The sequence below is a fragment of the Ammospiza nelsoni genome, chromosome 10 (genome assembly GCF_027579445.1).
Source record: "Ammospiza nelsoni isolate bAmmNel1 chromosome 10, bAmmNel1.pri, whole genome shotgun sequence".
NCBI lineage: Eukaryota > Metazoa > Chordata > Aves > Passeriformes > Passerellidae > Ammospiza > Ammospiza nelsoni.
Window position 1 is genome coordinate 14,268,733 of NC_080642.1, and position 21,154 is coordinate 14,289,886.

Below are 21,154 nucleotides of genomic sequence, written 5' to 3' on the forward strand. Positions count from 1 at the left end.
GAAAAAAAGCTTCCTTGGCTGAAGCATCATTTGCAGTCTCAAGTTTGCAAATCTGTTGTTGCAGTCTCCACAATGACTTTCAGGGAAAACATCTTTACAGAGCTGGTGAAATGGAAAATAGGCATCTTATGGCTCCTTATCCTGAAATCCACTGCCTTTCACAGTACATCCTTTCTTTCCAGAACAATTCCAGGCTACAGAGGAGATGAAAGCAGATGAAAGCTGCATTGACTTTGATGTCAATGTTAGTTCATTTTCCACCTCTTACAGATATTTTTCCATACTGCATGAGAAACCTGCACACCAAGCCTATAACTGGGGAAGGCATCTCCAGCCCTGGCTGTGCACTGCTCCAGGCCATAAACACCTGTATGGCTTTGCTAGGTAGTGAGCCAGGCCACGTTTCCTTCTGAATCAAAACAGGCAACTGTGTGCCCTCTGTCAGGAGCACTTGGACTTGTGAGCTGGTTGCAAAGTGCTTTGAGCTGCCTTGTGGTTAAAGATGCAACAGAAATTGAAAACAGAGGAGGAAAAACCTATTCCACTACAGTAGCATGGAGCTACCTGCAACCTGCATCTCTTCAAATTGACAGGTTTGCTCTCAGATCAAAGGCTGAGCAACATTAGAAGTGTACAGGCAGCAAGTAGCTCATTGGAGCAGGCAGAGAGGGGGTGACTGAGATCTCCTGCCTGTTACCTTGAAAAATTCATAATACACCAGCTCAAAGGATGCTTTGTTCTCCCACCCACCACCATTTTACATACCCCACTTCTGAGCCAGCTGATCAAATGGTGCTTTTGTATCTGACAAGTCTTTTACTGAGCACAACTGGCTGTGGCCTGAAATGTTCTGTAAACACAGCAGTTTTTATGATGGCCCTGGGACAGATGCTGCATTCATTGGAGACAAAAGCTACAAAAGCTGGTCTGGTCAGGTAACCAGATCCTACACAGTGAGAGGCAGATGGCATTTAAATAGTACACAGGACTTTTCTTCTGATTACTAAGGTGACAATAAACCATATAAGGTGTGTCCCTAGCCTTGGCTCTCCTTGAAATACTGCTTGTCTCAGAACTCCATTACATTTGATTCCATATTCCATACATTTGACAATGATGATAACCTGCAGCAAGTTCAGTGGATGGCCACCAAGATGGACAGGGGCTGGGACATTTGCCCCATAAAGAAGAAACAGAAGAAACTGAGCTCATTTAGCCTAAGTAAGAGGGGCTTTGAGGGGAGATTACCAAGAAAGAAAAGCCAGGCTCTTCAGAATAGTACATGGTGAGTTGACAGACATAAACTGTATTTTAAAAAGGTTTGACTTGATATAAGCAAAATATTTTTCTTCATGAGGACACTCAAGCATCAGAACAGATTGTCCAGAGATGCTGGATGTGTAATCTCCATCCTTGGAGGTTTGCACAACCGAAGTATCTAAGGCCCTAACTACTCTGGTTTGAGCTCATAGCTGAACCTTGCTTTGAGTAGGAATTTTGACTAGAGACATCCTCTGGTCTCTTCTATAACATAAGTTACTCTAAATTCTATGTTGCTAAACAAACCTTACAGCAGAACATATGCTGTCCCTAATCCATTTCTTTCAGACTTTTTCTACTTTAAATTTTCTGCCACTTTTTCTGATTCAATTATCTTGGTCTCCATCCCGCCATACTCAACACTTAGCTTGCAGGATATTTTTCTTTCTCCTCACTTTTTGTTGAAATCTGCAATAAAAAGGTCTTTCTGAAGAAAAGTTAGGATTATTTCACTTCCTTCTGAAGCAAGTACTTTATGCATGAAGATGGCTCTTAAAATGCTAATTAATCTCAATTCTTAGTCAGCTCCATAGCTTAGAAAGCAAAAAAATCACTTTCCTTTCTGTAATACACTGATTGGGCACTTCCTTGCTCTCTGCAACACCGCCTCTCCCCAGCTAACTACTCTCCAGCTGAAGCTTAGCAGCAACCAAAATTGAAATGTGAAAGGACCACAATTGCCACTCCTTTCTGACCTCTCCATGATTGAGAGCATGGGTGCTTTTATCTCTTATATGTGCACGCTGAAAGTTTTGAGCAGGATGATGTCACTGATAAAAAAACATTAAAAAAAATCCACTTGATCTGCAAAAAAGACAATGAGCAACAGCAAAACCACTGCAACACGAATTTAAGGTCACGTACAGGCACAGAGACTGCGCCAAGACTTCAAATGAAGAAAAACAATTTTTTTTTAATTGCTCATGTTCCTTTCTTCCATCCTTACTACCCACTCATTGATGAAAAAAGGAAAGAGCTGATTTTCCAATGAATCAGAATAATTTTCGGAGTTCTGTTTGCCTATTTTATTTAACCCAAGTGGGACTGCGCATGAAAACATTAGGTGCGTTCCCTGGGAATGATCGCCTTTTATTTGATTTTGGGAGGGTTTATGCAACCTCAATGAAAAATAAGTATCCTAAAATGAAAGTAAGAAAGAGGGGAACGTATCTCAAGTTGTTCTCTCTAGCAGATCATGTCATGTGGTTCATCCAGGTGCCCTCTGTTGTCCATCAGGCTGTGAATACAGCTGGTTTCAGTATCTTGCCCTGTGAATAACAGAGTGAGATTGCTCTTCACCACTCTTTTGTCACACTCAACAAATAATTTAGGATGGAATTAACTTAGGTCCAATCCCCTGACAAAAACAAGGCTTACTGCAAAAGCTGGAGCAGGTAATGGGGAGCCTGCTGGTCACATTCTGAATGCACCTCGGTGTTCCTCTGAGGAGCAGCATTACTATCCAGGTGCAGCTGCTTTCCAACCAGAGCTCATTCCCTTCTGAGCCCAGCAGGAGGGAGGCTGTGCCGCCTTCCCAGTCCCTCCGAGATGGGTGATTTAACCAGCTTTTCGTAATCTTCCTATGAAAGTTGTCTGGCCCCTACAGAAATCCATGGTTTGTGCTAAAGCATAACACAATAGCTGCCTAACCTGGCTGCTACTCATTCAAAGATGTTAAAAATACCTTTTAAACTGGGCTTGATTTCTAGGAAGCAGAATATTGATCTCGCTCTAGATGTGGAACAGCGCCCTGGCTGACAGGGCACAGGGTGTGACCGCTCAGCGGTGTCAGCGACGGGGGGAACGCTCAGCGCTCTGCCCTGCCCGGGCTGTGCTGCAGCGCTTGCAGCTCAGCGCGGCTATCGGAAAACCGCGGCTGTCTGAAAAGCGCCTTTCGCCGTCACATTCAGATGGCTCAAAAACTCGGGTATCACGGAGGGAGAGCAGCCTCAGAGAGGCTGGCATGGGCCAGCAGCACCGGAGCCAGAAGCCTTATCGCTGTACTGGAATACTCAGGATCCGCCTTCCTGCCCTAATCCCACTTGGGCACCTTTCCAAAACACCCGCAGTTGCGGCCAAAGGCTCGTTTGTGTCTGATCCCCGCAGACCGGTGCGGGGGCCTCCCTTCTGCTGCCCTTCAGACTCTGAGCGCTCCCGTTCCGCTGCTGATCGCAGTTTAACGCGTGGCTGGGGCTCCACAGTTTTAACTCCTTCCGCCGTCAGAGCCGAGCTGTCGGCTTTGCTTCCCAGGCGCCAGAGAGGGGAGAAAAACCCATCGCGACTACTTTTAAACACAAACAAACGGCGAGAGGGGGAGCAGGCCGAGCCCGGCCGAGCCCGGTGCCGCAGTGCCCGCAGCTGAACTGCGCGGCCGGAGCCCGCAGTGCCCGCAGCCGCCACCGGGCGGCGCCCGCGCTCCGCCCTCGTGCGGCCGGGCCCCAGCCGGGGCGGCAGCCGGGCCGCGCCGGGTTCGGCTGTGCTGAGCCGGGCCAGGCCGAGCCGAGGGAGCCCACCGAGCTCATTGCCCGCAAAATTGCATTAACTTGTTTTGAATGCAGTTCAGAACTGCCCGGGGCTCCTCTTCACGGCTTCTCTAGGCCGGTCCTGGGGACACCAGGCCACACGGGGGCCTGGTCTGGGACATCCCGATCCAGCTGTGCTCCTGTTGCAGATCAGAAGGAGCCAGCGCCAGCTCTCTTGTTTATCTTGTGACAGAGCAGCTCCCAAAAGTCTGCAGCAGCATCACTTGTAGCTCCCACTTCTCTTTTCTGGGACTTTGTACTGGGTGTGCTACAAGTTACTAAACAAGCGTCATCTTTTTCTTGTCAGTTTTCCAACACTGATCTACCCTGGGGTTCTGAATAATTCAATAAATGAAGCAATTCTGATGAACAGTTATTAGAAAACTATGGATGTCTTGGGGATACAACAGAGTTTCTTAGCTAAAGTTGTTGTCCAGTCTTCAAAATTATCAGAACGTTAATAATCTGTCTGATTTTCAAAAGTTTTCATGTAATTTTCTAAGTAGGGATTTAGTTCTGGAGTTGTGACACGATTTCAGGAAATCACTAACAAAGTTACACCATTTGTGGGAACGCTTGGAAGACTGGAAGTCTTCAGACAGAAGCCTGCAGGAGTTGTTACAATGCCCTCCTAGCAAAAGGAATAGACTGCAAAAGCCATTACAGTTGCAACCTCTCACTGGGAAATTGCAGCCTCATTAGTAATCTTGGCAAGGTGACGGGGGTTTTACATTACTGATCCTCTTGTTAGCCCCTCAAGTGTGCCACTGAAGCGCTCTTTCGGGAGCACTTTGTGGAAGGGAATGTTGTAAATATATTGCCTTTATAGGCAAACAGACACTCTCTGTCTTTGGGGCCATCAAACTGGCACATTCACCACCTCACAACTCACTTAAAAATAAATGGGAAGAGAAGGTAGTAGTTAAACCTGCCAAAAAATAGGATCTAATGATAATTGTAAGCACATAAATTTTGGAGTATTTTCCCAGTGAGCCAAGACACATGCAGTAACATAAAATAGCTTCCTTTCCCCACAAAACTCTCTCATTAGTGGTGTGGATGTTCTAGTTAATTTGGAACTCTTCAATATGCAATGATGACATACACATAATATATGTATACACAATATATATATATATATATGTTTGGTTTTTTTTAATTGAAAATCATAATTATCTATCAACAGCACAGTGACTGGCTTGAATGCACTAACATTACTGTAGGGCAATAGCAGTTGTTCTCAGGCAGGCAGTAGGGGGTCCTGCTCAGGTACTCCACCAAAGCAAGAAATTTATATAATTAGGAATCCATCTGTCACTGCTGTCCCCAAGCACTCCCTTGGTGTCCCTCACAGCACAGTCTGGCTGACAGCATGTGGTGATGCATGTAGTCAAGGAACTTCATTATCTCTCCACTGTGCCTCAGTTTTTCTTGTAGATTCTTTAAACCTGGCTGTTCTTCCAATAAACTGATCTGGGAGCTGCAGAGCATCCAAGCAGATTCCTTCCACGTCAGTAGAGCACGGGTAGCAGTTCAACACATTTCCCAAAAATTGCCCACAAATGCTCCATGAAGGATAAACAGTTCCACAAAGCTTCTCAGATCATGTTCTCCCTGATTACAGAGTCTCAGGAGGGCTTTTGTGCCAAGGAGAAGAAAATGCCACACCTTGAGGTTAGCTCTTCCTGGGCTCTAAACAAAGGTGTCCATAGCCACACTGTTCAAAACTTTTTCTCCTCTGTGTTCTTCCTCCTCTCATTACTGGCCCTTGTGTGGCTTCTGTTTTGAAAAAATGAATTATTCAGCTGCCTACATGTCTTTTTTGAACACCAACCAGCTCCATTGTGTTACAAGGACAAAAACCTTTGGTAACAGCCAGGACAGATGGCTGAAGCCTGGCAGCACATTTCAGAGGAGTGCCACACCTCTGTGCTATCAAACCTGGCTTTATTTGCAAACCTCCTTATCTTTGATATTTTAATTATACTGCCACTCTTGAGGATATTCTTGGTGCACAAAAGCATCATATTGAATTATTTTTAGTGCCACATTAAGACAAAAAACTGGGAAACACGATCCAGATGCAAACTAAAAGCTGAACAATCCAAAGAATAAAAGCTATGTAGTTTAATAAAAATCTTGTTTAAGGACTTAATATTTATCTTTTACTGAGTTTTTAATATGTTGGGGATGGAAACACTGCAGTATTATTCAGCAAATATCCCTGCTGGAATACTTTTTTCTTGCCATAGTGATACTATGTAAGCTGTGCTATCTCAAGGGAATATGTAACAGTGCCAAGATGCTGTGCTGAGGTATCTGTGTCTTCAAACTTCTTTTCCTGCAGGGTTTTCTGCCTCTAAAAAGATCTCTGAGCTGCTTTCTCACACTTCTTTGATCTGTTTGATCATTATATTCTAACCCGTTATTAATTTCCTCTTGCTGGCCCATTTTGAAAGCCTCGTGTATGATTTCCAGTTGATAAAATTGCCATTGGGATGCCCTTGTTCTCCCACTGACCGTCATCACTCAGGAACAGATGCTGGGAGGCAGAGGATCTTTCAAATGTATGGAGGAAGACTGGGAGGAGAACGCCTGGAGGCAGATTCAAGCACTTAGAGGGGAGTAGTCACACGCAGCGGTGTTAGCTTGCTTCAGGGAGGGAGGGCAGCAAGAGCTGAACATCAAAGTGCAATGGAAATGTAAAATCCTTAGTTCTGTGATTCCTCCTTTCATCTGTGCTTTTTCTCCTGGCAAGGTGTTGCAGGCAGTTCTGCTTTCTGTGCCACCGAATAGACTCAAGCTTCAGTGAATGTAAATGGAGCCCCTGGATCCGTTTTTTTATCCTTCAGAAGTTTTAACACTCTCTGAAATTAATTTCAGATTGGATATTTTCAATCAGCAAAAGCAGGCACAAACAGTGTTTCTAGGACAAACAAGGCACAGGTATTCTTCAGACTCAAGTTTCAACAAGATGGGGAAGAGCAGGAATATTGGGAATAATCCATCCTTGGGGACTCTTTACAATACATTGCATGGTGGTGCCAGACTGGCATCTGGGACCAGCAGGATCCTGCCTTCCCATGGACACTGTGCCTCACCCCAGGCAAATCCAGGCTCGGTGTGCTGGGGCTCCCCAGCCTGGGTTCCATGGCCAGGCCAGGATCCCACACTGGCACTGCCCACCCTGGGGCTCCTCAGTGGGATCCAGATGTGTCCCCTGACCTCTGGCTGCTGGTGCTACTGCCTGCCTGCAGCCAGCTCTGCTGTGCTCACTCAGGTACAGAGCACACATTGCCATCATTGTCCCCTTGCTCTGCCCAAGGGAGTGGTGTCTCCAGTTTGGGGGTGTGGGTAAATCTGTAACATCTCTGTCAGCTCCCATAGACCAGTGTACACAAGAGACCGCCACGAAAAAAAAAATGCTGCATAAAAAACACCTGACACCTAATACGAAACATATATAAAGTTAACAAAGCAAGAACTCCAAACTGAAGGAAGTGGAGATCTCAAGACCAGCGTTAAAGTTTTGTCAAGAAAATCCAGAAATAATTACTAACTGAATTACCTGGAGCTATACCAACAGGCAGCATAAAACAATACTTACTGATTTCTGAAGCACTCTTAAGTTTTGTGAGTAGTCCCAAATATTTTTCCATGCGTGAAGGCCTGGCCTGATTTAAGGACTTCTCTAATGTGACTTGAGCAGTATCTGATGAACTGAGGTTCAACCTATAGAAAAACTGCTACTGGCAAGCATTTTGAGTAATCAGTTGTCCATATGAGATTAAAGGGGCAAAAATATTTCTGCAACTTACAGCTTACAGTGAGGTCTAAATAGACCCTCTGTAAACTGTTCTTGTGCTGGGCTGACCCTGCTGACCCAGCAAAGCTGCTCTGTCCCTGCCCTCCTCAGCTGGACAGGGCAGAGAAAATGCAATGAAAAGCTCTTGGGTCGAGATAAGGGCAGGGAGAGATCACTCACCAGTTACTGTCACAGCAAAAGTGACACAACTTGAGGAAATTAACTTATTACCAATCAAATCAGAGTATGTTAATGAGAAATAAATACAAATCTTTAAAAAACCCTTCTCTTTTCCCCCAGCTTAATGAGTCCCACATTCACTCCCTTCTCCCCATGGCTGCACAGGGGCACAGGGAATGGGGGTGGTGGTCACTTCATCGCACATTTCCACCTTGTCTCTGCTGCTCCTTCCCCCTCAGGGGGAGGATTCCTCACATTCTTCCCCTGCTCCAGCTTCCCATGGGCTCACAGCCTCCCTCAGGCACATCTACCTGCTCTGCCTGGGGTCCTGCAGGTGGATCTCTGCTCCTCCGTGGACCTCCAGGTGCTGCAGGGGCACAGCTGCCTCTCCTTGGGCTTCAGGAGGAATCTCAGCTCCAGTGCCTGAAGCACCTCCTGCCCCTTTCCTTGATCCTGGTGTCTGCAGGGCTGTTTCTCTCCATACCCTCACTCCTTTCTCCATCTGTGCAGGGTTTGTGCCCCTTCTGAAACACCTCATCACAGAGGTGCTGCCCCCAGTGCCAGTGGGCTCAGCCTTGGGCAGCTCTGTCCTGGAGCCTACAGTCATTGGCTCCACCAGAGATAGGAGAAGCTTCCAGCAGCTTCTCACAGCAACCACCCCTTTAAGCCACCCTTTAGTCCCTCTCACCACCAAAATCCCACCACACAAAGCCAGTACAGTGTTAAAGAAATTTGGCTGCAGCTGCTTTATAAAACCAGTCCCAGAAGTTACTGTAGTTCATGGTAAGCCATGCTCAGTGATGTAGTATCAGTTAATTTGTCTGTGTCCTCCCAATGAGGGAATGCACTTCAGTCTTGCTCATTTAAGAATATAATCTTTCTCTGATCTTTGAAGTGATGAAATGAAGGAGTAGATCATGGAGGCATAGAAATTAGAGCAGTAAAAGAGCTATTAGACTGTAGAGCTCATTATTCCACCCCTAAAAGGCTACTTTGCAGTTCATTCTTGGCTGCTTTGTCCAGTATACCTAAAACCCTGGGAGCATGGGAAGAATGAAGGAGCAATTCTACTGTGCAGAAATGTCAGTCCTTTTCTCTGCTTTGATCCAGCTATAGGATGAAGCAAAGCAGTAATTGCTGCCATTATAGAGAACAAATCTATTTGCATTTCTACAGTGCTTCAGCTCTAGCTGTGAATGCCTAATCAGTCCTATTGCTGGAAAAATATTTTCCAGCCTCTTGTCAAATCTATGTCTGATTGCAGTGCATTACTGCAAAGCCACTTCACCCATGCCCTGGCCCACATCACCACAGGGCTGGGGGAGAGTTTTTGAAGGCAGTGCTGGTGGGTAGGAAATAATACAGCAGTGTCTGTCAGTGCTTCAGCAACTGGAGCTCTAACAGAATCCTGCCCAGTGTAACATGCAAAGTTGTTTGGGTTTCTAGAACTGTAAAACCCTAAATAATGGCTGTGGAAAGATCCCCTTACACACCTTTGCAGGAATAGTAAGTAATATTTACCCCAGAATCCATGCTGGCCTTAGCTTAATAATCACATTGCATTTTCCTCACCCAGACTTGCCCAGCAGTTTTTGACTGCAGGCTGTTTTTCATTCCCTGTTCCGCATGCTCTATCAGAGTGATAAGCACTATCAAGCCACTGCTACATCCTGATGCTGCACAGTGTGCAGCATCTACATACTTGTAGATTTACCCTGAATCCCAATCAGTTGCTCTTGCTTTTTTACTAATCAGCAGTTTTGTTCTGCCTTCACAAACCCTGGAAATTTAAAGACAGTTTAAGCTTAGTATACAGTTCTCAGGACTGATAAAGCTGCTTGGTTTCAATCACCCAGCACAGAAGTGTTGTAATTTGGCCAAATCCCATATATTTGTCTTATTTACACTTGTATTTAATTTGGTATGTAATGTACGTCACTCAGACAAAAATCATTTGTCCCATGATGTTTTACACACATATTTAAGAATTTTATCTCCTGTAATCCACTGTCACTCTTAGCCCTGTTCCAAAGTCAAAATCATTTAAACTAATATCTCTATCTTTTCTCATCAAAACAATCCATTTTTCATGTATTTACAAAGTAAATTTTTCCATGAGAAAGCAGCCAGCGCATCACAACTGCATTTCCATTTAATGAATTTAATTATCATTCTTTCGCCTCGCCCAGGAAGCATTTAAGGCAATTTTCCATTTAATCATTTCCACTAAAAGCTACAGCAGTAGCTTGGGATTTTAAGGATTATCAAACCTCATCCTGTAGAATGGGAAACTTTGTTAAATGAGACACAACAATGATGACAGGTCCTGTACTGGGAACAGTGTGTCCTGTAACTGGGCATGGGCATTCCTTGGTTAGAGAAGTGACCTCCATGAGATGCACCAAATCAGTCTGTCCTACAGATGTTACTGCCACAAACTGGTCAGGAATGCTATGGTAAAAGTTTCTTTTATACATCCAGCTTGTGCCTGTTTAAGTCTCCTTATCACACCCCAGTGCTAGAAAACTGAAATATATTTATTTAGAAGGTTTTTCTGCCTTCAGGGGAAAGGAAATGAAAACCTGGACAGGGAGTGAAGTAGATCTTGACACATCTGTAGATTTATGCTAGAGGTTCAATCATATATCCTACTGGATCCTATAGGTTTATATCCTAAATCTCAGAAGGAATAAGAAATAACTGCCACCTACTGCCTTCTGCTAGCAATAACTAACCAAATGTTTTGGCAATTCCTAAGCTTAAATGGGGTCTGTCCTTGGCTGCTGTCAGTGAGGAGCATGGATTCAGGATAGAGCCACAGAGCATACACTTACTGCTGTGTGGGTGGGCTTTGTGCAGTGTCAGCTATAGTGAAAGAAGGGAAAAAAGAATTCTACAGAGGGCTTTTTATGTGCTTAAAGCCTGTGAGGATCTCCCTGGTATGTCCAGGTCTGACAGAAAGCATCTTGTACTCTGAATATCTAGAACCTTCTTGGGAGTGGGGACAGGATGTTTTATTGGCATTTTCATTCACTACCTTGAGCTTGTCCAATTGCTCACAACACATTTAAAAGCAGAGGATTAGGGAATTACTTCTCTTGTCCCACCCCTCACGCTCCACAAACAGCAATGCCTGATGTTCCACGTGTTTGGTTATTATGAGTCTTTGCCGCAAAGGATTTACCATGAAAATGCTGCACCTTTTGAAGTTGAAGGTGGATATTTTTGGCAACCAACATGGCAGAAATTTTTGGGACCTTTTAGGCCAGTCACTGGCATAAACCCTGAGGCACTAGAATGGACAAGGAACATAGAAATGTAACTTGTCTTTCTTCCCTCTTGTTATCCAAATTCACTCTTCCCCCATTCCCAGAGCTGCCCAGGTCTTTGCCATACACATTTTGAGGCATCAGATAAAAATGTCAAATCTTCTGCACATCATTCTTATTATCATAATTAGCCATAATTAAAGAACAGATACATATTTGATGCACTTTGATATAAAAATAACAAAACTAGAATGAAGAAACAACTGTGTGCTATGGAGAAGAACCAACACCACTGTGTGAAGGAGCTGACTGAAATATTTGTGTTCTACTGGCACTGAATCCATGTGATTCAGTCTGGTGGGGGCTCCCACAAGACAGCAGACTCCTCTGTAGGGCACTGATACTTGTCAAACTCATTATTACAGCTTCAGAAGCCACAAACCTATTAGTAAAACTGTTTAAAATAAAAATACAGTAGCACAATAGTAGGCTTCTGGGGGACCCTGCTCCCACTCTTACTGTATTAAAAACCATTTCTGTCTGGCACACCAGTTAAAGATAACTGTATAAGCAGGAGATAACCTGCTTGCCACAGGGTAAATGTTTTGAAGCTCATGTGCTGCTGACTCATTCTGAATCATATCACCACAAATACTTCCACCTCAAGAAGTTATTTATTGGCTTAGAGGTTTCTGTTTCTGAAAGTTCATCACAGTAGTTTCATGTCACTTTAGGCCTACCTGCAAGCCTGTGCATCAGTTCATTTTTGTTTCCCAGCCAGAAAAACCTGTTTTCATTGAGCAATGACCATCGTTGCACATCAACACTCTTACATCCCTAGAAACAGCAGCTAGCCTGGGTACAGGACATTTTATCATTCACCTCCATCTTTGTTCATCAGAGCAAGGATTCTGCTTAAAAATAAACCCAAACTTGAAATGTTTATTAAAAGTTGGATGTGTTTATTTTCCTGTCTATACAGTTACAGAAATTCTCACACTTTAAGAGGTCTCAATTTTAGATTTCAATTACTGAGGCACAAGATCCAAATCCCAAGATGTAACCACACCCTAATTTAGAAATGCAGAACTTCAGCGTTTTAAAGTTGGTTGATATTCCAAAGTGTTCCCTATTTCTAAGGGAGACAGAACCAAGCCCAGGTAGGCACCTGGAAACTGTCAAGCCTTGGCAATATCCCTTTCTGTCCTAAACACATTTAACTTTTTCATCTAACAATAAATTTTACATTTGAAAACTGCACTAACTTAAATGCCTGCCAAGGGTACCTGGCAATCTTCATTTATAATGCAGGTATGAATTCCTCTTTTCTTTGTTCTTGAGCTACTTGTACCACTGTTTGACTGAGCTAATCCAATAAAAATGCTAAAACTGTTTCAAACATTTTTCTTTATAGTTCATTTCATGCCCTATTTTACAGCAGGCTATTCTCTAATCCAATTTACATTATTCTGAAATCACAAACTGCTCCTAATTACCTTTTAATGATAATACAAGCTAATTTACAGGAAACATCAGGTGCTGCAGTGAAAACCTATTGTAGAAGTTCCTTGCAAATGAGACCATGGGGTTTATGTATTTTGATATGAAATATTAAATGAAAATATTTTCTTGTTTTATGTGTAAAATTCAATACTTAACACTGTAGTTTCAAATGTGAGGCAGAAATGTTGCTGTTTCAGAATCTTTGGAGGAGTTCATTCTGAAATTTATAGAATAGCTGAATTATTCATTAATTAGTTCAGCATGAATAACAACCAGAAGCACGAGTCTGCCTTTATCATATATTGATAGCAGTTAGGATGCAGCAATGTTTATATACTTGGAGAGGGAGTTCAAAACATTATTGGCTCTCACTTTCTTGACCCAAAATAGTTTTCTTGTGAATTTCTCCTGGATCAGACTTGGTTTTTTCCTTTAATCACTCAGATCTCAAAGGTTTGAGGACTTTCCATAGACAGGTCTTTATATTACATTCTTGACTGTCCTGAAAACTATTTCTGAAAGTAGGATTTTTCTGTCATGTGATGTTCTGAAGAAAGCTCATAGAGTTTTCTTCACACATACAATATTCCTGAGGTTGAAAAGATAAAATTATCCTCATATATCCCTCTGTCAATATAATAATAAGGTGATACACAGTGATATTAAATGTTGGCGCATTTGAAGCTTCAAAGGTGAAGAAAACAGATACAAAGTTTTGTTCTGGGTCCACAGCTAATCTGAGACACTTAGTGCTATCAGATGTGGTTAAAGCCATGGATTTAGCAGAGTCTTTAATATTGAAGTCAGACATTTATGTTGATAATGGGATGGGATTAGGGGTCTTAACATTTCAGAATACAAAGCACCCACTCAGCTGAGCACTACAGAGAAACTTCTTGTATTGGAGGCAATTTTCTGAGCTGCAACAGGTTTTCTTGAACTTAAAAAACCCCTAAATGTTTAGACCAGACTAAATTCTTCAGAATGTTGACTTCTTGTAGGTAAAGCAAAACCTTGCATGTTCTGATTGCCAGAATTATGGTAATCATTGGAGTATGTCATTGGTGAAGCGAATTCATTGCTGACTGACTGAAGGAGCCAATCAACCAGTGAACCCAATTTACCCAGCCCTGAGTGACTTTGTGTGTTAGCTCAGGATGTGACAACAGTTGTGTCATCTGAGAACTCCAAGTTATTGACATTTAATTACATTTAGATAGTAGATAATACAATCATTGCCTTTTTTTCTCTCTGTAAACTAGCTATCTTCAGTCCTTTTTTCCTAATGAAAGTCTCTTGGTGTCACTAATATTTTTTTAGAATGCCACCACCTTCTGCAGAACAGTGAATTAGGAATTTCTAAAATAATTTACATTACTGTACCTGGAAGATCTTATGTCTGCTTTTTCTAGATTTAATTTTCACTGTCATGAGGATATCTGTCTCAAAGTATGTCAGTAATTCATCCCTTTTTCAAAGGTTCTCTCAATTTATGACACTGAGTAAAATAAATCTTGAGGTAATGTTTAAATTTGTGTAGTGCAATAAAATATTAAGTGGCACTATGATTGGGACACAGTACAGTTGACAGTGTTTCATGGCTCATTTACCCAAGTAATTATTACATTTTACTCAGCATTCTGAGATCAAGTGCAGGTTTTTCATTGCAGAGGTTCAGGTTGTTATGCATATAATGCATAATGGCTCTAATTTAAGTGGAACTCAGGAACACAGGATCCTGAAGCTGGGTTATATTCATTAGAGAAGTATTAAAAATACATTAAATTATAGCGTGCAGTCGTGAGTGGTGGTGAATTGCTTTGTATGTCTGTGGTGCACACTGTTGTAAACCTCTAATAGAGTAAGGGCTATTTCAAAGTCAGCTGAAAATAGAGATAAGAAATTAAAAAAAAACCAAACCATGCAAGACCATTTATTGACAGTTTCCAGTGAAGATTGGTGACCTCAACTAACTTTCATCTCATGTGTGTTCATGCCTTATCCCCCTTTTTTCACTCCTCACTTTTGCTACGCTGTTAGCATTTATCAGCAAAATCTACAACTGTATCTTGAAATTTTGAACATGGGCAAAATGGGGTTTTTTCCATTTTAAAGGAAAGCATCTTTGTATTTCAATAATTCAACGCATGGTAAAATGTACTACAGAAGACAAACCAAAATAAAATTCATACTGACATGTAGCTATTCTTTACTTTCATGAGGACAAATCCATAGGAAGATATTTTTAGTTAAGCAAAGGCTCAGGCACTGAGGCTTTCTGAGCACTCAGGCCTTCTGCATAATCTTGTTCAAGCCAGTCCTAAAGCCTTGAACACAAATATGGTTGGTCATCCCTTAAGTGAAACAACAGGGCATGACAGCCCTGCCATTTTGAAGCCTCTTTCAGATCTCTTCACTTTTTCTATTACCAGTGGCCTCCAAATTGACTGATATAGAAACCTGGGCTGGATTTTTTCATTTACATTACAACCTGTTTGCTTGATTAACTCTGAACAGCCTTACTTTCCCAAAGCTCTGGTAGCACAGGACTGTCTGAGGAGCTCCCTGTGGACCCAAGGTTGCTGGAACACAGCCTTTCTTTCCCTGTCTCTGCAGTGTAAAGTGTGTTTCTCTCCATTTAGCCTTCCCATCCCAACCTGTGATGTAAGAAGCACACAGAAGATGATCTGTGACTGCCTCCAAAATCTCTGTGATAGATCTTTGGCAGTGCCATTGGGAAAAGCCAAGCCAAGGCTCCCTGAGCACAGCAGGGTACCTGGAGCTGTGTCAGATCTGCTGAAGCTCTGTGAGAGCTGCAGCTCTGTAGCTCTAATGCTCAGCTCTTGGACAGTCACTGTGCCCCAGGTAACTGGGGATGCAGTGATTTGTAAAGCCAGGCTCTTTTCTGATCTCTGTTATTTCTATAGCCAGAGGGGTTTTCTTCTTGTGTGATTTATACAGAATAACTTTAGGTAATGTTAGTATTGCTTTATTGTTACCTGACACACTTCAGTGAGGTTTTCTCATGCTTTGATTAGTGAGAAAATGATTTTTTGGAGAAAAGCCCATGATACTACCCTTTCTAGTGACAAAACTGATTTAAAAGAGAACTAAAAGAAGGAAGTAGTAGCACATAGAGCAATTTGAAATAATGGATCACTGCAGCCAGAGCATTTGATATGAAGAATTCTATTATGTGGAAAAAGTTATAGAAATATATTGGTATGTTAGAAACAGAAAGAGCAAAACAAAGAAACAGATTTTTAATTTTCATCTCGACTATTTGTGTTTTTCAGCATATATTTTAAGTTCTGAAAAATTACTTTTTATTTCTACTGTGGTATCAGTCAATCACTATGATACTTCAGATACAAGTGAGAATAAAATCATCCCCTTTTCCCATTGTTGGTTTATTAATATCACTACTCCTTGTGAAAAAGAAGAAATGTGAAGGAAGAAATTTTTTTTTCATCCTTTACTTGCATGATTACAATCTGTAGCTATGTTCAGCTGGCTTCAAGCTACAAGATAATCATGTCTAGATAGGGCAAAATTCCTTAGGGAGTTAGACTATGAGATAAAAAATTCTCTGCAGGCTAGAAAACATATTTGGCAAGAAAGATGTAAATTACATGTCTCTTCCATGCTACACAGCATAATTGCACAAACACTTTAAATCTGGAATTATGTTTTTAAAACCTTTAACACAATAAAGACCCATGGTGAGATTCAGCAGTGATAATGCAATGAATAACAAAGCTGAAGAAAATGCAACTGCTGATAAAATCATCAGGCAGATGGGGCTATCTGTATTGAGGATACAGGGGATGTGTGTGTGCTGTATATCTTCACTTAGCAGGTTCTGTTACATTCTATTTATGTCCCCTAGAGCTTTAAATTAGGAGGAGATTCTTTTCAAACTGGTAGGTTTCCCCATGTTAGTTTGCATGAGAGGATGCAGTTAGTTTTCAAAGAAGCAGTAGCCTATAAACTAACCTGCCAATCTGTATTTATTGCCATAATTTTTTCAGTTTGCTCTGTTGCAGAGGGATAGGTGCTGTGATGCCAGGTCCTGCAAGCTGCAGGTGTGGCTGGGATTTTTAGGAGGCAAAGCTCAGCACAGATTTCTTGCCTGACTACACCAGTGAGGCATATTTTTTACCACAAGGGATTTAAAGGATTTTTTTCAATTTGCATCTGTCTCATCTCACATGTACCTAAGGTACCTTCTGCACTGTCATCTTGTCCCCTTCGTGCACTGTTCAGAGCTGCTCCCAGCAGTTCTTTTGGACACCCCTGCAGTCTCACATGCCAGGGGTGCTGCTCCCGGGCTCTGCCCTGGGAACAGCCCAGCCCCTGCTGTGTGCCTGCCTGTTGGGTGTGCTGTGCTCACTGCCTGTTACTCACATGACCTTTCTTGGCCTCCCAGAGGACCAAAACTCCTGCCAGCCTTTCAGCCTCCCTGTCTTGAAGACTCTGGTATCTTTTCCCTTCCCAGTGTGCTCTGATCCTGTTTGTGGCTGCTTGCAATGCTTCTGTCCTTCGCATCTTTTCTGCAGCCTCCCCATTCTGCATCAGACATACCCCACCTCCTCTGCTCCAAAACTACCAATTATCTCTCCTCCACTGGCAGTTTGCTGAAGAGAGGTTTTGCTATTGAGAGCTTTCTGACAAGAGCTTCCCAAAAGCCCCCAAAGCAATTCTGCTCTCTGTTTTCAGATCCCTTAAAACAGATGCTACTAAAGGAAACACTTGCAAACAAACAAACAAAAAAAAAAGCTTCTGTTGAGCTGCATCTAAAGCTCTTCCTGAACACTTAGAAAGTTTTGTGTGTAGTAATTACTCTTTAAAGGCCTTTGGAGATGGCTTTTTTTTCCCCTCTACATGTAAACTGCAGCTAGTCCAGGGATGTCCCAGTCCCAGAGAAGCCTTCCTGGAGAGCAGCTTTATAAACAAACTCACTGGAACCTCCCAGCAGTACACAGACAGCCAGTGTGCTTTCCAAACTCCTTTCCTCAGCATAGCAGAACTGTGCTAGTGAAAAAAAAAAGGACCCTGCACAAATGGAGACTCTTCACCCTCACTTTTTTACACTAACAAGCTTCAAAGTTCCGTCTGGCTTCAAAAATCTAAGGACAACCCAATGCTCAGAATAATTAAAGCCTTGAAGAGTTTTTCTGGTTCTTCAGTGTCTGTTATTTACATCTATTTTTGTTAGTTTTGTCAGTTTAAAGGGGGGTTTTGTGTTGTTGGGCTGAGATTTTGTGTGGTTTGTGTGGGTTACTTGCTGGTTCATACTGGAAATTGTGGTGGTTAATGTTCAGTTTCCCAGAAGAGTCTTACTTCAGCAAGTCAAATATTTATATGGTGTCTCCTCTACTGTGTAATGACAGCATTCTATGTAGCATTTTTTCGTGATGAGGCACTTTGTGAGTGCCAGACTTGTGTAATATGGAAAATTCTGAATTCTCATGTGTTTCATTATATTACATTACTGTTTTTCTCTTTTCCTTCTGAAGTGGTAAAATACTTGCTCTAACTTGATGGGCTCCTCCCCAGACTTTAAAAATATGTTTGGGTGTAGAAAATGTCAGAGCCCCTGCAGCAAAGCTAAAATGCATTTTATTCTTTTGTTTTCTTACTTTATGACAGTTCCAAGTCTATGACAAATCAGTTATTCACATTTTCTGAGGAACCAAACCATTACTAAGTCCAACTGAGAAGTTTTCACAACATTTAATTACTGATCAATTTAGCTGCGATTTGTTTCTAAAGTATAATGTTTCTAATAATCTGCTTTCTGATCACAAAAATACATTGCTGAATTTGAAGATTTATTCATGACAAAAAGAAGTTATAAGGAAGTAAAACAATTCCAAATCAACTCCCTGCTCTGTATTTAGTCTATGTAGCTTCTAGAACAGACATAAATACCTAGATGCAAAAAAAAAAAAAATGCATTGTTTGGCTTTGTCACCTAGCAGAATTTGAGACACACAAAGCTAGAGAGACAGAGGGAAAAGAATTTGACTTCAAAGTGTAGGCTTAAGGTCAGATTTCCATCACCCAGGATAGGACCCCTGGTGCCTGGTACCACATCCCACTGTCACATCCGTGCACATTCCAGTTGCCTAATTTAATGAAGAATGGCTCATTATGAGCAAGGTGGAGCAGCTTGTAGGAGCTGGGACCCTGTTTGGCATCTGAGTGCAGGAAAAATAAGTGGGGTGAAGCAAGGTTTGGCTCTCAGGCTCACATGTCCTGCTCTGTCAGAAGAGAATGAAAGGGACTGTAAAGTGGAGCCACCTCTTTTTCCTGCAGCTCTGGGCTTTGTGAGAGTCAGGATGTCCCTGCAGTTCTCACTGCAGACAGGCCATTCATCAGTTTGTGAATCCCAGAGGATCCCTAGACAAGCAGGACATGCTGGACACACACAGTGCTGGACAAACCCCCAAAAACCTCCTGGGAGTTGAGAGGTTTTGTGGACCAAAGTGCAGCAGGGACCTGAGGCAGCAGCTCTGAGGACTCACATTTTCAACAGAAGTCTCCTCTCCTAAGTCCTTGCCCAGCTCTGTGCCTCATTATTTTTGTTCCACAGAATCCTCCCCACTGCTTCATCTGGGGAGAATGAAGGGACACTATCTCCTGTGGTAAATACACTGCTCTAAATGATGCACAGTTCACAGTATAAATGCAAAATCCAGGCTCTTACTCTATAAAATTATCAGGTAAGGATCATTTAGAACACAGATCTCACATTTTAAGAGGCAAAAATTTTACCAAGGTATTTGTAATACAGGTTTTTAAAAAAATGTTTTCAAAAAGTGTATAAAATTGTTTTGCAGTATTATTTTAAGATTTTCAAAGCCACATTGAAAATTGGAGTTACACTGATTTGCCACCCAAGTTCTGTTTCCTTTACACTGCCCTGAAGATCTCAGTTCTGAAATTCTAAAACAATGAAAAATAGAATTTAGCATTCTCTATTAGTGAAAAAGATGATTTCACAGACAGGAATTGGAAATAGAAGTGCTATCTACTCAACAGATTCAGAGCTTCTTATGTTGGCTCTATTGGTGTCAATAGCCTGCTCTGTGTCAGCAGTGAGCTCTGGGTGGGAACATGTTCCCATGGGACAGGAACATTCCATAGGAAATTCAGAGTCACTGATGCTTTGATTTATTTACAGCTCACTAATATAAATTTCATAAAATTTTTAACATATATTAAATGGATATTTGGTTAATAAGCAATCTGATTTACTGAAATTTGGTGTGAATTTGCTAAAATGATACTAAATGTGTCAAATTAAATAACAGCAGCTCTAAAAATCAATAAGACTTTTTTTTTTACCCCAATTCTACTTTATAATAGCAGTAGTACCATCAGTGCAGAACATTTCCTTGGGATTCATGTCTTGCTGTCTTTGGGGTGTGCTTTCCTTCTTGTGTTTCCAGCAAGAACAGCTGTTGGGTACTACTGGATGATGTGTAATATCATTACCATTGGGAGCTCAGGTATCCACTGGGATCCATCTTTTCAATATGTAGAATTATCAGTACTAAATTTGCCAAATAGTAAGAACTTCCTTTTATTTACTATTTTTAAAATATTTTTAAATGAGGGAGAAGAGTATCTCTGGTCTAACCTGCAAGTAGGTTTAGACAATTATTTCTAAAAGACCTGGCTGTGCTCACTTCCATTACTGTGGCTTTGGATACAGTTGAAAACTGGGAGAGCAGCACCACAGTCAGGTTTTGAAGGACTCATTCCTTAGAGCTGACAAAATTTTCTGGGGATAAGAAGACTAAGTTCACTGCAAGGTCTTGAGCCATTATTCCTTGGGAAGGGAGAGAAAGTGAGCTCATCAATCAAGGAGACCCAGAGCTGCTAACAGTGGTGTAGGGTGATTGCTGGTGAGCTGTTTGCTAGAGAACTTCTGTAAATATAGACACAAATACTCAGGGCCACTGGGGAAGGCTGTGCTGACCTCTCTGCTTCTCTCCTTGTGCAACGCAGAGAGCTTGGTGCATTATCTGAAAGCCATTTGTAATTAACTCTCGGGCTGTTTGTTAATTGTGCTTTATCTGTCCCTCAGGTCAGTGCTCATGAGAATTCAGGAGCTCCTTAGGAGGAAAGCTGAGGGCAAAGCCTAGCTCAGGATGAGCATGCATGGAACTTGTTTAAATGATTGGTTTAGAGCCTGGAGTTAGAAGAGCACAATTGTCAATCTGTGTGTTTATGGAACAGGCATTGAATGCAATGGGGTTTCTTATTAACTAGACTGAACATGAATAATAACTGTAAAAATCTGCAACAGGTTCTAACAACAAGTGAATCTCTTTTTTCCAAGTTTTTTCAAGATTCTAATTGGAATGCACATCTCAGAGAGCACTGTCTAGTTACATAAACCAGAGATAACATTTCCTGTCAAACTAGTGAGGCTGTAGCAGTGCATTTTGAAATGTGACTTTGTTGGCTCACTGTCCCTGTTAGTTGTTAAATATGCCCACTTAGAGACCTTTTGTGGAACTTTGAGTGCTGCTAACATTTAA

The 21,154-nt window shown here is 42.0% G+C and overlaps 1 protein-coding gene across 1 annotated transcript in view; it reads left to right on the forward strand.

Annotated features, from left to right (window-relative positions):
* Positions 1-21,154, forward strand: part of SLC9A9 (solute carrier family 9 member A9) — a 174,835-nt gene that overhangs the window by 17,102 nt on the left and 136,579 nt on the right. The gene's annotated exons all lie outside the window — the stretch shown is intronic.